The 16,713-nt window shown below is 41.1% G+C and overlaps 1 protein-coding gene across 1 annotated transcript in view; it reads right to left on the bottom strand.

Moving 5' to 3' along the window:
• LOC126456513 (probable G-protein coupled receptor 179) overlaps nt 1-16,409 on the bottom strand; it is a 1,523,402-nt gene extending 1,506,993 nt beyond the window's left edge. Inside the window, exon 1 of the mRNA XM_050092263.1 lies at nt 16,294-16,409. The gene's annotated coding sequence lies outside the window, so the exon portion shown is untranslated. The remainder of the gene's footprint in view (nt 1-16,293) is intronic.
• Nucleotides 16,410-16,713: the final 304 nt, after the last annotated feature.

Here is a 16,713-nt window from a genome sequence, read left to right as displayed (position 1 = left end):
AGCCAAACTCCCGTCGTATATCCGTCAGCTGACCCTGAGATATTTGCACTGCCTCAACGGACCGAAATCCATTTAACTGGCACTCAAAGGACTTGTTCCGAAACGCTGTTGGCCAATAACGTGTTATAGAAATTTGTGAATAAATATGGATGCCTTCTGTATCCTAAAGAATTCAAGCTCTAACGACGTACCTGGGTAAAATGACATAGCAAGGCTGTGGACGAAACCAGTTGAGCGACGCCACCAGCACTAAGCAATATAGAAAGGTCGATTGGCAACCATAATCCTAAGAATGTGGCGACGAGCGGCCAGCTTCCATCTTGGAACTGTGAACGAAAAACTTATAGGTAAACCTCCAGCTTTTTACTTTTGTTCGCATACATTCATTAATTAGTATTGTAGATAATTATATGTTTGAGAAAAGTGTAAGTTATCTTGTAAGGCATACCTTTAGCTATGTTTTGAGAGACAGAAGGTTGTGCTAGAGCACGCAGTAGTTGAGAGTTTCTAGAATGAATCAAAGAAGGCGTTTCCGGCTATAATGAAGTACCACTTGCCAGGGTAGAATGACACAGTATGTCATAACAGGAGGTCACTCTATAATAAAATAAATTAAACGAAATATTAAACATGAATTGATAAATGTGCAATGATACAAAAATGCAACGAATTTACGTAGGCCAAATATAAGTATGTGAATTTCCCCTTTCAGATGGCAGACAGTGAAGTAAGAAAATCGTCAAGACAGTCTCGGGATGCGGTGCAGATGCAGCAGGCTATAGATGATGTTACCAGAGGCGACATGGGATGGCTGCGGCCTCGAACCATTCGGATTTCCCCAGGACAGGCTTAGAAGACGAACTAGGAAAGCGAACAAAATAGCCAATGGTGTTCAGAAAGGATTGGGTGGATTCCAGCCAACTTTCAACACGGCACTGAAGCGTGAACTAGTGCAACACCTGAAACTTCTGGAGTCAGATGGATGGCTCTAAGCACTATGGGACTTAACATATGAGGTAATCAGTCCCCTACACTTAGAACTACTTAAACCCAACTAACCTAAGGACATCACACACATCCAATCCATGCCCGAGGCAGGATTCGAACCTGCGACCGTAGCAGCAACGCCGTTCCGCACTGAATCGTCTAGAACCGCTCGGCCACAGCGGCCGGCCTACTGGAGTTGCTCATGTTTGGTATGACTATGAAGAAGGTGAGACCACTTTCATTCCAAATATCCGAGAAAAGCGCAGAGGAAACTTAGTCTTGCAAAAGAAATATTGTACGAAAAAGATCTTTTTGGCGACAATAGCAATTCTTCCGAAGATTGTCACTGTTTGTACTGCTTGGAGCTCTACCAGCATTCAAAACCTGGAGAACGCTGTTTGAGCTGTCAGCAGTGTAGTTTGCGGGCACATAATGAATGTGCTTGAGTAAGCCACATAACAAAATACTTTTTTTGTGATGTCTACAAGTAGATAGGATTAGTGAGAATTTTTTTTTTTCAAACATGAAACTAGTTTTGTTCTTCACTTTTTCTACGATTGAAATGAGAACCCTTAATTGATACTGTTGAAGAATTGTTTCAGGAGTAGTCTTTCATTTTTGCTTACCCAAAAACCTTTTCAACATATAAACTATCTAATTTTTATCTGAATTTCTTATTTTTTTCTTCTTCCTGTGTCATTTTACCCTGACATGTCTAAAATTATATAGTATACACTTTTTAAGGAATATCAAAAACGTATGGTTTATATTAATTTAAAAATATGACAGCAAGATACAAGTTTTATTTAACATCATGGTTTATGAAGCAATGATGTCTGAAAAACAAAATGGTATGTCATTTTAGCTGGACTTCCCATACTGTTTTTCAATTCTTTTTGTTTTCGTATAAATGTTTCCTTTATTTATTTATCTACCAGGTTCCGTGGGACCAAGCGAACCAAAGCTACAATGTCATGAAACGAAGTTTTCAGAATCCCGATTAGAAAATTTGTAGACAAAAGAGCTGAAGAAGTAATAAGCAAACCGGACGAGTGTGAATAGGATTCGCGCCCTCAGGTTTCTGTACGAAATTTGTTATTATATAGATAACAGTAATAGTTTCCTATCGCTTAATGACCCAGTGCAATTCTTTGTGTTCGATGCCCCTTCGGAGACTTGCGTGTGCAACTAGGGGAAGAGGATCTACAATTTAACGAGGAATATAAAGCACGTATTGTTTCTGGCGACTTTTCACATCGTTGAGAGTTAAAGGCTAGGTTAAAAGACTGGAAAATTCGTGGTATGACGGTATCCAAGCACACACTTTACCGCTGAACCACCACGTCGGACGTATATAAAGATAGTACACCTACAGTTTTCAGTTGTGAGTTTAGGAGTACCAAAATGTGTGACATTTATGGCTGTATCGTTTGACTGCATTGATTTAGAAGCTTTAATTTTTCACACCTCCAAGGGACCCCAGGCCGCGGTATATGACATAAATTTCAAATTGATGCCTATACCCGTTCTTGGGAATAATGGATCTTAACAGTAGGACAGACAGACAGAAAAACAACAAAGTGATCCTATACAGGTTCCGTTCTTACCAATTAATGTTCAGAAACGTAAAAATGAAGAAGATTGTGTGCGAGTATAGGTATAAGTATCGTGTTACAGAGAAAAGTTGCCAGCTACTCCGAGAAACTCCTGTTCGGAATAAAAGTAAAAAATCGAAATTTGCTGAACAATGCGCACCTTCCTGTGCAGTGCTTACGAATGTCTTATCCACGTGCAAATCATTTTTCATCCTAGTGTTCAATGACTGAATGTAGCAGCATAGCTGTGTATACTTCTAGCCCATTTTGTTAACTTCAAGAACACAGGTCGATCCGAAGACAATCATTACGATTGAAACCGGTCATTGAACAATACAAATACTTGAAACCATGAACTGTTGTGTTGCTTTTACATACAGCAACATTGCTGGGAAAAACAACTTTAAGAAATGTATATGATTTTACGGAAAACATTTTCTGTTTATAGTCAACATTGTGCTACGTAAAATTCGCTCCCCTCCATTTGGTTTTCAGTAATTCTCTGCGTGCGACAAGTTATTCACGTTGCAGTTACCGAGTTAATGGTCTCGCCCCTTTCTATTGCTCCTACTTTTTGTAGCTAACTCACAATGCAAGATCTCCGCAATAAAAGGGAAAAACATAAATGAAACTCTTTAACAGTTATTTGTAAACTGTTTAGAAATTTCTTACGATTCTCTTTTCATTACCTAAAGCAAAAGCTTCGTTCTTAACTTTTTTTATGAAGCGCTTAAGATACAGTTGCTAATCCTTCCCTTGCTTTTGAATACACGGAGCTCCTTACCACAAATACAGTTTTATGCTACCAATGGAGCGTATTTTTGCATTCATTCTGGGAAAATAGCTTGCTAACGAGCCAGTGAATGTGATGAATACGAATGCCGCATTTCCGGTATAGCGACGGTGCACCTGCTTTATCAGCTGCTTTATCAGTGGACTACATTGTGCTACTAGTCTGAGCCGTGTATTAAGCAAAATTCTCCGTCTTTTCTGAGAATATCCGCATTGCCAAGTAGAAAAATGTAATAATTATATTAATATTTTTAGAGCTATCGAATACTTTAAAGAAACGTAGATAATGTTACCAACAACAGAATCTACTCTGTTTTAATAGATAAACACGTTCACCTATCGAAAACATGTTTGGATAACTTCTATGATTCCAAAGGTTAATAGTTTAGTGGGTTCATGCAGTATACAAAAAAAAAAAAAAAAAAACTAAATCCTAGGATATAGAAGAAACGAACCAGTTAACAATACACTAAATACGACATTAACCGCAATATAGATTGTATTTTATCACGGCATCAATGAACTAGCTACAGGAAGGAAAATCCTGAAACTATGGATTCTCACAGATCGAAATTCTTCAGTTCCCACATTTAGTCTCCTCGTGACTAGAAGTGTTTGAGACTTAAATTAGTAGACCGTATTATAGGCTCTTCTAGGTAATTGAGCTGTGAAGTACTGGCTTCCTACTGATTGTGGGGGTCGCAATCTTTCCAACATTTACAGAGGAACAACAACTTAGATATCACAACGTGTCTCTCAGAACTAAACGAGGGAAACAAATACGTAGGCATATCATCAGAAGAAAACAACAGAGCGCTCAGAACGTGTGTAGGTTGAAACGCTAACGTCCCGTACAGCGTGTAGTCTTCGTATAAGGTAACGCGTCACGAAAATTCACGGCATGTGCACAACTGAAATGAACTGAATTCTTTTCCAGTTGTATTTTTACGTGTAAACACGCAACAAATCAATACTAAAGGCAATCTCACTAGTAGTCCAACTCACTGTCTTTTTACATTAATTGAATTTTCCGTCTGTGCATGCCAGAACATGATTATAATACTGAATAGGAAACACTTATAGGAAATGTTTTATACTTAATATTAATTGCCATTTTACATATATATCGCTACCAAGACTCCGTCAGCAGGATGTACTGTTGGCATGTATTTTTCAGCTATCTTAGCAGAACATTGAAGAATGTCTACTCATCAAAAGAACCGTAGAATGTAGTGACCCTCCGACAATATTTCATCCTCTCACTGCGCCGATATTGAGGCAGTGAACACAGTACGAACGTTGGTATCTCTGGCAGGAAGATGATGATATCAATTACTTCGACCGCTGTGATCTGAAGAAACAAATCTTGGACCTGACATGGCTGTAATTTAGCAACGTTTAATGCAAGGTAACCGATGGTGGCCTATCAACGAAAGACGATAAATATGAACATACTAAGACTGACAATAAATGTGAGCTGCTCAAAATTCAACTGTATCTATTATTGTCATCCACTAATACCATCTGTTTCAAAAGCACGACTTCTCAGCAACGCGGACAGGTTCATAAAGCAGCTCTTACCGAAACATAATAGAGCTGTGGTATTTGCCACAAAAGTGAATCATCCAGAGCTTTACTTGCTAATGACAATTTACAGCTGTTTGCAGGCACGGGAAATAAACCTCAACCCCTCGCTTTGATCACGAGTTCTGTACCAAAACAAATCTGCGTGAGATGCAAAAGGAGCTGCAGGATTTGCATCTGAGAAACCTCATCTGCTGGAATGTCCTCCAGTATGCCGTACCTGGGATTTTCTTAACCCAATTAGTTGCACACCCATTACTATAGCTATGATCAAACGTTTGCTCTGTCTGTGTGTGTGTGTGTGTGTGTGTGTGTGTGTGTGTGTGTCGGCATTGGCTCGGTGATAATAGCGTAACACGGAGTCCACCCCCTATTTTCGAAGATATATCTCTATATGTTGTCGTTAAGTATGGTTGTATTTTACTGTCACAGAGCTACAAGGAGAAGCGGAAACATTTGTTGTTATCTAAGAGCGAACCGCTGCTAACACAGATACACAAGCAGCAATGTCCCGTCTTTCAAGCTGCGAGGCAGCAGTACTTAAGAAGAGTAACGCCCCTCTAACAAACTTCCGAGGGCCACTCGAACTGGCGGTGTCTCGCGCGCGCTCTTGCACACATCGTCCAGGCATCTTTGGGTGCTTGGATTACAGTTGAGAATATGACTCTTAGCAGCGTGTAAACGTGATAGTGTAAAGCGTAACACGAAATTCGTTCGTGCCACTGGCTGATGTATTCGAGCAACATCGCTTTGATCCGGCTGGAAAGTATACTACGAAGCTCACTGTAAAGCCAACGATTACGTTCACTAACAGAAAAAGAATACGCAGGAGGTACCTAAAGAAAAAACTTAATAATACAAGCAAAAATAAAATATGAAGATTGTGGCAGTACATGCAAAATACTGCTAAACGAGAATACTAGACAGCAAGCAAATAGCGTTGCCAAATAGTCGATGGTAAAAAGATCTTGTAAATATGACGATGAGAGAAGTATAATATCGGCGTGTAATACAGTAATGAAAAGAGAAAACCATAAAAAGTTGTTTCAGTAATTTTACTTAACTTCATAGTGAAGTCACTTCACCTCATGCGAAATTCTGCCATTGAAGAAGCTAAAGAAATGAGGCATTTACAGCAATTACAATAGAAACACACAAATATTAAATCTGACAGAGGCGTTTGTTAATCATTCGAGACCTGAATACGACGTGTTTCCAAGACAAGGAACACTAAGAGTGAAAGATTTTTGTAACCTTCATATTTCATAAATACTTGACAGAAAACTACATGTTTCAAGATTCCACCGCTGTTCATTAAACGACAATATATAAATATAACCTTTAGAGTAAATGTTGTAAGTAGGCTGTTTAGGTTTTTTTATTGGTAACGCCACCTCTGTATGAAAATCACTGGCTGTGCTGTGTGCAGTCTGTGGCTGCTTTGCATTGTTGTAATACTCGCCATTGTAGGGTTAGGCAGCTGGCTGTGAACAGCGCGTAGCGTTGCGCAGTTGGAGGTGAGCCGCCAGCAGTGGTGGATGTGGGGAGAGAGATGGCGGAGTTTTGAAATTTGTCATGAACTGCTATATTTATATATGATGATATCAAGGTAAATACATTGTTTGTTCTCTATTAATATCTTTCATTTGCTAACTATCCCTATCAGTAGTTAGTGCCTTCAGTAGTTTGAATCTTTTATTTAGCTGGCAGTAGTGGCGCTCGCTGTATTGCAGTAGCTTGAGTAGCGAAGATTTTTGTGAGGTAAGTGATTTGTGAAAGGTATAGTTTACTGTTAGTCAGGGCCCATTCTTTTGTAGGGATTATTGAAAGTCAGATTGCGTTGCGATAACAAAATATTGTGTGTCAGTTTAAGCACAGTCATGTATAATTGTTCAAAAAAGGGGACGTTTCAATGTATACTACAATGTCAATTAAGCAACATAAATACAATGCACAACGAGACGTCTTGTACCAGCTACTATAAACACTACTATGTTAAAATACAGGCAAATGTACACTCCTGGAAATGGAAAAAAGAACACATTGACACCGGTGTGTCAGACCCACCATACTTGCTCCGGACACTGCGAGAGGGCTGTACAAGCAATGACCACACGCACGGCACAGCGGACACACCGGGAACCGCGGTGTTGGCCGTCGAATGGCGCTAGCTGCGCAGCATTTGTGCACCGCCGCCGTCAGTGTCAGCTAGTTTGCCGTGGCATACGGAGCTCCATCGCAGTCTTTAACACTGGAAGCATGCCGCGACAGCGTGGACGTGAACCGTATGTGCAGTTGACGGACTTTGAGCGAGGGCGTATAGTGGGCATGCGGGAGGCCGGGTGGACGCACAGCCGAATTGCTCAACACGTGGGGCGTGAGGTCTCCACAGTACATCGATGTTGTCGCCAGTGGTCGGCGGAAGGTGCACGTGCCCGTCGACCTGGGACCGGACCGCAGCGACGCACGGATGCACGCCAAGACCGTAGGATCCTACGCAGTGCCGTAGGGGACCGCACCGCCACTTCCCAGCAAATTAGGGACACTGTTGCTCCTGGGGTATCGGCGAGGACCATTCGCAACCGTCTCCATGAAGCTGGGCTACGGTCCCGCACACCGTTAGGCCGTCTTCCGCTCACGCCCCAACATCGTGCAGCCCGCCTCCAGTGGTGTCGCGACAGGCGTGAATGGAGGGACGAATGGAGACGTGTCGTCTTCAGCGATGAGAGTCGCTTCTGCCTTGGTGCCAATGATGGTCGTATGCATGTTTGGCGCCGTGCAGGTGAGCGCCACAATCAGGACTGCATACGACCGAGGCACACAGGGCCAACACCCGGTATCATGGTGTGGGGAGCGATCTCCTACACTGGCCGTACACCACTGGTGATCGTCGAGGGGACACTGAATAGTGCACGGTACATCCAAACCGTCATCGATCCCATCGTTCTACCGTTCCTAGACCGGCAAGGGAACTTGCTGTTCCAACAGGACAATGCACGTCCGCATGTATCCCGTGCCACCCAACGTGCTCTAGAAGGTGTAAGTCAACTACCCTGGCCAGCAAGATCTCCGGATCTGTCCCCCATTGAGCATGTTTGGGACTGGATGAAGCGTCGTCTCACGCGGTCTGCACGTCCAGCACGAACGCTGGTCCAACTGAGGCGCCAGGTGGAAATGGCATGGCAAGCCGTTCCACAGGACTACATCCAGCATCTCTACGATCGTCTCCATGGGAGAATAGCAGCCTGCATTGCTGCGAAAGGTGGATATACACTGTACTAGTGCCGACATTGTGCATGCTCTGTTGCCTGTGTCTATGTGCCTGTGGTTCTGTCAGTGTGATCATGTGATGTATCTGACCCCAGGAATGTGTCAATAAAGTTTCCCCTTCCTGGGACAATGAATTCACGGTGTTCTTATTTCAATTTCCAGGAGTGTATTACTCGTTGTACAAGTGAAAACAAGAATAAAAACAACCTTTTTAAATGGAAAAGGCTGCTGAGGTGTAATCCATACTTGACAGAGATACAAACTGTAAAGGTCACATTAAGAACGCAACGAGAGCTTTTAGTTAAGAATTTAGAAATAATCGTTCTCTGTATTTAAATCACAGGGAAATTATTTTCATGATGTATACACTTCACAGGCAAATAATTGATAAGGATTAAGAACATGTTCTCGGATTCTACAGCGTAGTGGGATAGTAGTTGAGAAACATAGCAGACCATATGAAACACGAAATGACAACAAACACAGCGTGCTGTATGATCTAGTAAATACAATAGTTCCATAACGCGTGCATGATATCATCCAAAATACCATCGAAGTGGGAGGTGGTAAAAAATCTTTTCATAGGGTTGTATGCAGGCAAAGTAATTTAAATAAGTAGATACTCGTTGAATAAATCTTTAAAAAGATACGAACATTATTCGAGCTAATCGAAAGATTGTTACTAAGCTGGAACATTAGCTGTAAAATAGAAGAGCAGTAAGATTTTACGTAATCCAAATCGTTATCACTAATGTAGCTTAAAACAAAAGCGGTAGTACTAAGAATGACAAATTTTTCATGTGACTAGAGTGTGTAGATGACGTAAGATACTGTGTAAGATATTTCCTATCATCTTCCATAAAAACGCTACGTGTCATTCGAAGAAGACATATAGGTATTGTATACATTACACAAAAATGCTTTTGCACCTCTGAGTGACGTTAAGAGGAACTGAAGGAACTAGAGGTTTTGTCAGTGTTGTAAAAGAATGAAGCATACTTTTTACAGCGTATATCAACGTAGAACAAAAACAATGAACTTTGCTGCACGTCGTCGACCCATAAACAACGAAACTGAAACAGATGAGACAGAAATTGCTAATTATTTGAAAGATTTTGGCCTAGTGCCATTAAAATTGAAACACGCCAGATGCTATGTTACAGAGATTAGTAACACAAGGCGTTGATAGAAATATAAAGAAAAATGAAGCAAGGCTCTCACTAAAGAAAAGTATTCCAAAATGAAAGAAAAGTAAAATTAAAAAATCAGAGGAGAAATAAGTGAAATCGTGTGTCTAAAAATGACGGAATGTCTGACGTAATCATCCTTTGGTTTTTGATGCTTTAGAACCTGATGTCCTTACAAAACAAATTATACATCTCATTCAGTCTGATTTTTTACAGAAAGCAAATTATTTTTCCGTGCTCAAACATGTTTCATCTCATCTGTGCCATTGTCCGTATGTCCTCATATAAAAAATACTAGAAGCTTTATGATAAAAGATGCGAGACAAAATTGGGCCCAAAAAGTAAATTTTCGTTAACTAACTGACAACTTTAAATATCCGTGTTGTTGCAGACGGCAAGCTATCCAGCCAAGATTTCAGGAAACATTCTCTATCAGTAATTAAGTTAAAAAACAAAATCGTAATATGCACAATAAAATGTTTAAGTCTAAATTTCGATCGCAACTATTAAGACTAACGTCTTGTATCTTCAGATTTTCAGTAAAATAGTCCGCCAGCTGAGCTGGGTGGTAACTTGCTCGCCTCGCATGCAAGCGAGCCCGGCTTCTATTCCCGGCCGGGTTGGAGATGTTCCCCGCTCGGGGTCTGGGTGTTGTGTTGTCCTCATCATCATTTCATCCCCTTCACCGGCGTGCTAGTCGCCCAATGTGGCGTCGACTGAAATACGACTTGAACTTGGCGGCCGAACTTCCCCGGATGGGGCCTACCGGTAACGATGCCATACGCTCACTTCCATTTTTCCAGTAAAATAAGGAGAAGCCAGTGAAAATGAAAAAGGTATTTTGAAGCATGTTTGGACGAGAAAACTAACGTAAAAATAATTAGGGTTTTTGTATAATAGGCGGAACACAGTACTATATCTTGTACGACATAGGTGAAAAGAAGACTTATTTTTAAAAGAATTTTGTTGTTTAAATCAGTTTAGTTGTAGTTTATCGCAGTAAAGGAAACCATACCGTGTGACTAAAAATTAACAGCTCTCGCTGTTAAAAGCCAATAATTCAGAATTCTATTTCGTGGAGTACATGTTACGCTAGCTGAGTCTAAGATGATATTGACAAGAGTACAGTCACATTTCCAAATAATGGAGACAGTCTTATCTCCGCACGAGTCGTGCTATGCGACGTATGGCTGAGTCCAAATACAATTCGGAAATTATTTAGCAGGCAAACATTATGCTAACTAGAATGTAAACTGAAATTTTTGTATGATGTCCGATTTATTTACTATGTGATGCATGAAACATTTAAAAATGAGCACATAGCGCACAATGAATTTAAAATAATCCCAAAACACCCATTTATACAGCACACCAATTAGTCCGAAACATAAAAAGTAATTGAACGTGTATTCACTTTAATTTACAATGGTACATATTGGTATGCTCTTGTGCTGCTGTGGGCCAAATGAACTTGAGGATTTACGAAAAGTTTTCTGACACACAGTTCCCATATCGTTAAATGGAGAGCGGGAAGAAACAACTTCGACACCAGCAGACGTGAGGGAATGGCTTATGATCTTAGATTAGGAGATCTTCTTCCACTAAAATACGCACAGAGAAAATAAAATAGAGAAAATATTGCATCAAACATAGAGATGTCGTAAACAATTGTAAATTTGTTCCATAAAACTTTGGGAAAACTTGTGAAGGTCCATAACACGTTGCAACGATACTTCCGATGCAGTGTCTCCGTGTGTAAACACGAAAAGGATATATCTGAAGATGGTCAGTGGACGGCATGCCGAAAAGTCGTGCCCTGGATCTGTTGGAAGTGATAAGGCGTTGCCCTCCTCGGACATTTAAACTTACTTGTCCAGTGTGATATAGGGGCCCTTCATTTTAATGTGGGTCACGAAGCTCGGTGTAGCTTAGCCTAAAAATCATTGTTAGAGATTGGGGAAGCGGAAAGTGGCAGAAGAAGGTATCACGAGGGACTGCGGACTTAATAACGAAACTTCGGCTCTGAAATAAGACAGCCATACACTTGGACAAAACGTTACCAATTAACTGTATTTCAGATTTTTATGGAACCCATATCTCAGTATTCGGGTAGCATGGTAGAAACACTGTCCTACTGGGGTGAAAACTATTTTACGATTTTTTTGCATCTGACTTCTGTTTTATGTACTCTATATCACTATGCATTGCGCTGTAAATTTTCGACGCCGCCGAAGTCTACTTTTCCAAGAAAGCGCCAACCTACGACAATGTTTTACGACTGGTATGAAATAATTCGGGTCACGTTATGAAGTCTCCTCGCGCTAGCTACGTACCTTTCTTCCGATGCAAATGAGTTGAAGTTTTACTACCGCTAAAAATAATTATTTATAGAAGTAACCAACGTGGTTTTTCCATTCAGTGTACACCCATGATTTGCTTCACTAATCTACTGAATCCGCCTTTGTTAACTTTCTAGTGTGCACACACACCTTGATACGCTTTCAAATACCCTCACCTCTTCTGAATAATTCAGTGGCTGCTTTCTTCCTGCACCTCCTTTTTTCAGATAAACGATTGCTCTCTCTCCGCAGAGGGTAAAAGCTTGTTGGCTTACTCCGGTACCTGGAAAACCTCCCCTTACATCGTACACAGCCGAGTGAGATCTTATGTTAATCCGCGCTGCATCTGTAACGGATAAGCAGCTATTACGAAGGTGAGCAATCAGTTTTCGCCCTTCTTCAGGTCTTCCGCAGTTGTTACTGCTAATTTTGTATCTTCTTGTTGAGTTCTTAAGTAGACGACAGCTCTGAACTCTTTGCTAGCAACATTAGTAAGTGAGGTGGCTTAGTCGTAGGCTAGTACAGGACTCTAATCAACTAGCAAATGCAGATCTCTCTCCGTTTTGAGCAGCAACTTGGCAACGGATTTTCTGTCTCCAGAACTGATTATCACTCTCCAGCGAAGTGTGCATTGTTCTATGCCTTCCTGTCTGAATACTGTTATACATCAATAACAGATTCTTTTGTTTTTCGCTGTATATCAGTGCCACTTCTTTGGTTTTCTCCTGTCATTTATATGGTTCAAGGAGCAGTTTATTACTGCACCTCCTTCAACATCAGCTTGCCAAAACAGTCTGTTATGCACCGGAACACATGTTGTTGCGGTATAAATAGGCGGTTTCTTATAGTTGTGTTTCAGCTGACGCAATGTTTTAATTTTTAAACTATTTTCTATTTCATATGGGACCTAAAATCTACAGAACCAATATTATGAGATCGTTTTCTTCGCGGCACTATGATCCGATTCATAAGAAATCCCCAAAGCAGACTTACGTAAATGTCTGAGTACGTTTCACAGTCGATGCATATGTCAGAAGATCACGCAACTGGTATGTTATAGTAATAAAATGATGCAATTTTCACAATGCAACAACACAAGCAACTTTGGTAGCTGAAATCAATATAGTGCCGAGGTGCATAAACAATATTTTGTATCCTTGGAAAAACAGGTAGTGTATTAGTATCGTTTACATGTGAGTGCTGAGACTTTGTATTAAGTAATTAGTCTCCACATTGAATTATAAACCGAACCCGTCCATGAGCTGGTGAAATATGTTGAGGACCCATTTGTAACTGATCATTAAATCAGCGACATCCACATTAAAACTGGAGTACCTGCAAAGTATTCACGTGAAAAGAAGGACAGAAGATGTCTTCGAATATAAAATGTAATTATGCGATTTAATAAACATCATTTCGTTATCGTTTTATTAACATCTTCATCGTTAAAAAGATTCCTAGAGTGACGACATTAAAAACGAAACGAAATCTAACTTTTAACTGCCACCCATGCAGATATGGCGTAGTTTTCGTAAACTAAGAGATCACACGTATACAAGCAGCTGTGATGAGGTGTCAACAGGGCAAAACTGTCGTGGTTGTTGTCTAACAACATTAGTTATTGCAGTCTGTTAACTATCTTCTCCGTTATTTTTGAATGAGCATTTTATTTGTGGGTTCCTAGTTTCTTTTTTTGTATAGGGTTTTTACACCTACAATTTGTGGTTTTTAACTTTTTTTATATGTGTTTCACTCTCTGCGCAATTTTCGTGGTCGCAGCACCAATGTAAAGCGTTGCTGTAGAAAAGTAATACATAAAGAGCGAGTTCCGCTATAAAGATACAAATTTTGGTAAATTACATTATGAGAACATTATGCTTTCATTAATTTATGTAGTACGCGATAGGCGATTAACCTTACAAAGGGTAAAACATAGTTTACGTTAATAATAGCTAGCCTACGTAATCCGCGTGCAATTAGCTATGTTTCGCCATAGGAATAAAGCAGATAGGACGAACTTCAAGGAAATAAAAATGCAAAAAACAAATAATAATTATAAACAATACAATGTAAATAAATATATTACCAACATTTATTGTCCACAGCAGAATTTATCTCATGGAAATCTAGTTGATGCAGCTGTAAAAATCATAGACTACATCTTCTGTCCACACTTAACATCAAGTAAAAGACAGGAGAGTATGGATGGTGGCGTGTTCAACACTTTGAACGTCGGAATGTTCCACATCGCTATGTGTTGACAACAGTGCTTTTCATACTACTACGGCCTATTATTGATGTTACAGTGCTTTCTAATATTTTTGCAGTTGAATCAAACAGATATTCATGAGATAAATTACGTTCACCAAAAAGGGTTAACAATGTATTTAGTTGGATTTTATAGATAATAATAATATTGCCATATGGCGCAAAGGCCTAGCGCAAATCTTCCTGTTGGACGCACCTTTGGCGACTATCATATCCAAGAGCCACAGCACCCGGTGTTCCCAGATGGTCACCCCACCAGATACTAAATGGGACCGACGTTACTAATCTTCGATGCTCGAGTGAGAACCGGTGCATCCTACGTTACAAGAAGGCTGGAATTTTATAGGTTAGGTATAATTATTGTTCCCTCTTGGCGGATTCATTGCCTCCAAGTGCGTCATACGTTTTTTATTCCTTTGATGGATTATGGTTATTTGCTTGCAAATGACGTATCTATATGCTATCTAAACTACATTTTATGCGTTGTGGGAATTACTCTCCTACTTACATTTACGATGGTAAAATGTTGTTACAACGTAATTTACCAAAACTTGTATGTTTGTACTGACACTCACTCTTTGTAAACTTGTTTTGTTCAGGAGCGCTTGTGATACAAGCTACATGCACAGGAATAATCGCGAATAATAAACAATGAGCAAATAAATTAGAAATAATAAAATGAGGCTGCGGAACTGTTATTTGCAGGAATCATAAAAGTTATGATAGTGCTGTATTCAAATAAGATCTCCGAAAATAGCTTTGTTGCACTATAAAGTGTACTTAAGTCAATACTTACAGAAATTGTTAAATGGCTGTATCGATTTCAGTTAACTATTCATGATCAATACCCAATTAACATTTGAAAATTTACCGCTAAGAACTATAGATGAAAATTTCTTGATTGTACAGCGAGTTACAGATCGCTGACCGTCATGAAGTATCATAAAATATTTACACGGCTTACAAGGTGATATAAAATGAATGGCGTCGAAAAATGTAAAATCCTTAATTCGTTGCCGTAGTCAAGTAAAATCATAGATTTGTGACGCCATTGATTATATATCGCCTTGTGAACTGTTGTAAATGCTCTGTAATACCCGATGATGATCTGTGGACAGAAACTAGTTGTATGATAAAGAAATTGTCAGCGCCTCTCGGTGATGAATCATAACGTTTTTCAAATATTTCGTCGCTTAGAGGGCACACCCTCCTCAACCATTTGACTGCCTACGGGACGTATATGTCTCACGATAGGTTATCAGTCATCAAAGAACTAGTGAGAATTTTCTGCTTATTATTGGTTTGTATCAATGTCCAACTGGTAAAGGAATGTCTGCTAGTGTTTTGCAGAAATCCTATTCATACAGATTTCACCTGTAGAATGTGCTGTCCTTAAGCTCCATTGTTAACTCTCGTCTCCATACTGTCGCATAGGATTAGTTCACGCCCGCAGATAGGCAGCCCACTTACCACATTTCCAAAGAGGGTTGCCTTCGTGTCTACCCGGATCATTGTGTCAACGACTTGCATGCATGTATTGACGTTTGCCACATTAAAAACGAAGCAAAATAGTGCACTTATAATATGAGTTAGAAATTGGAGAAATCTTCTATAAACTGATATATGTCATTTTTATGTATGTGTTTTAGTTCGTAAGTCGTCAACTGAAACTAAGGAGATACTTAAACAAGAATCCTGTATGTACCACCTCCCGCCGTGTTGTTAAGTGCAACGGAGGGAAATATTATTTAATGACATTACCTCTGACTATGACATTACTAACAATTACCATACATTAATGACTTTGAAAAATATTTTGGTAGTCGAAGGGTTAAAAGTCGTTAAAGACTTGCTGGCCAAAGGCCAGAGTCCTTTACTAGGTGTCTCCTACCACGTTCTTATGCAGCCACCGACCGAGAAGTATTTACGAGGTAATGGCAATCAGTAGTCAGTTCATTCTGGTGCAGCCATTAAACAGCTTTTACGACCACTGACTGAAATAAACATTATACTTGAAAATAATGTGTTGACGGAGGGTCTTTGACGGTAAAACAGCCAGCACGAACAAATTCTGTGCAGAGGCACGCGTACTGATCGTCCTCTCGTGTTGCGTTCCTGGGGCCCAGCCGCGTCTTGTCAAGTGGAACGAGCCACAGGTCAGAGTGGGGGTGGCCGACTGTTGAGACAGCTCCGAATCTTCCACTTGCTGCAGCGCGACGCCTCGGACACCCCGGGCGCCGACGGCTGTGACGCGGGCCGCAGGAGACTCACCTGGCGAGGCGGCCGCCGACTAGGCGACGAGAAGCAGCTGGCCAGAGTCGTGAACCTTGCCGGCGAACCGACCGGAGGCGCGTAGCAGCGTCGCGACGCGGGCGTCGCAGGGCGTCGCGCGGCCAGCCCGGACTGACCCCACAGCGCAGCGCCGGCCGGCGGCGGCAGCGGCGGCGGCGGCGGAGGCGGCGCCCCTGGCGGTGGGCCGCGCAGGCAGCGCGCGTCGCCTAGCAACCGCCCGGGATCGCTGTCGCCCACGCACCGCGTCCGCTGGTGTACCTGCGTGCTGGGCCGGGCTACCACCCTCTCCACGCATTCTGTGCTAGGAGGACGTCTCAGTCTTACCTTCCATCCTGCATCTACTCGTGCATCTACATACATACTCTGTAGGTCTAGTGGAGGGTACCCAGTACCACTACT

This window comes from Schistocerca serialis, chromosome 2 (assembly GCF_023864345.2).
Source record: "Schistocerca serialis cubense isolate TAMUIC-IGC-003099 chromosome 2, iqSchSeri2.2, whole genome shotgun sequence".
Lineage (NCBI taxonomy): Eukaryota > Metazoa > Arthropoda > Insecta > Orthoptera > Acrididae > Schistocerca > Schistocerca serialis.
Note: the sequence above shows the minus strand (reverse complement) of the source record. Positions and strands in the feature narration are given on the sequence as shown.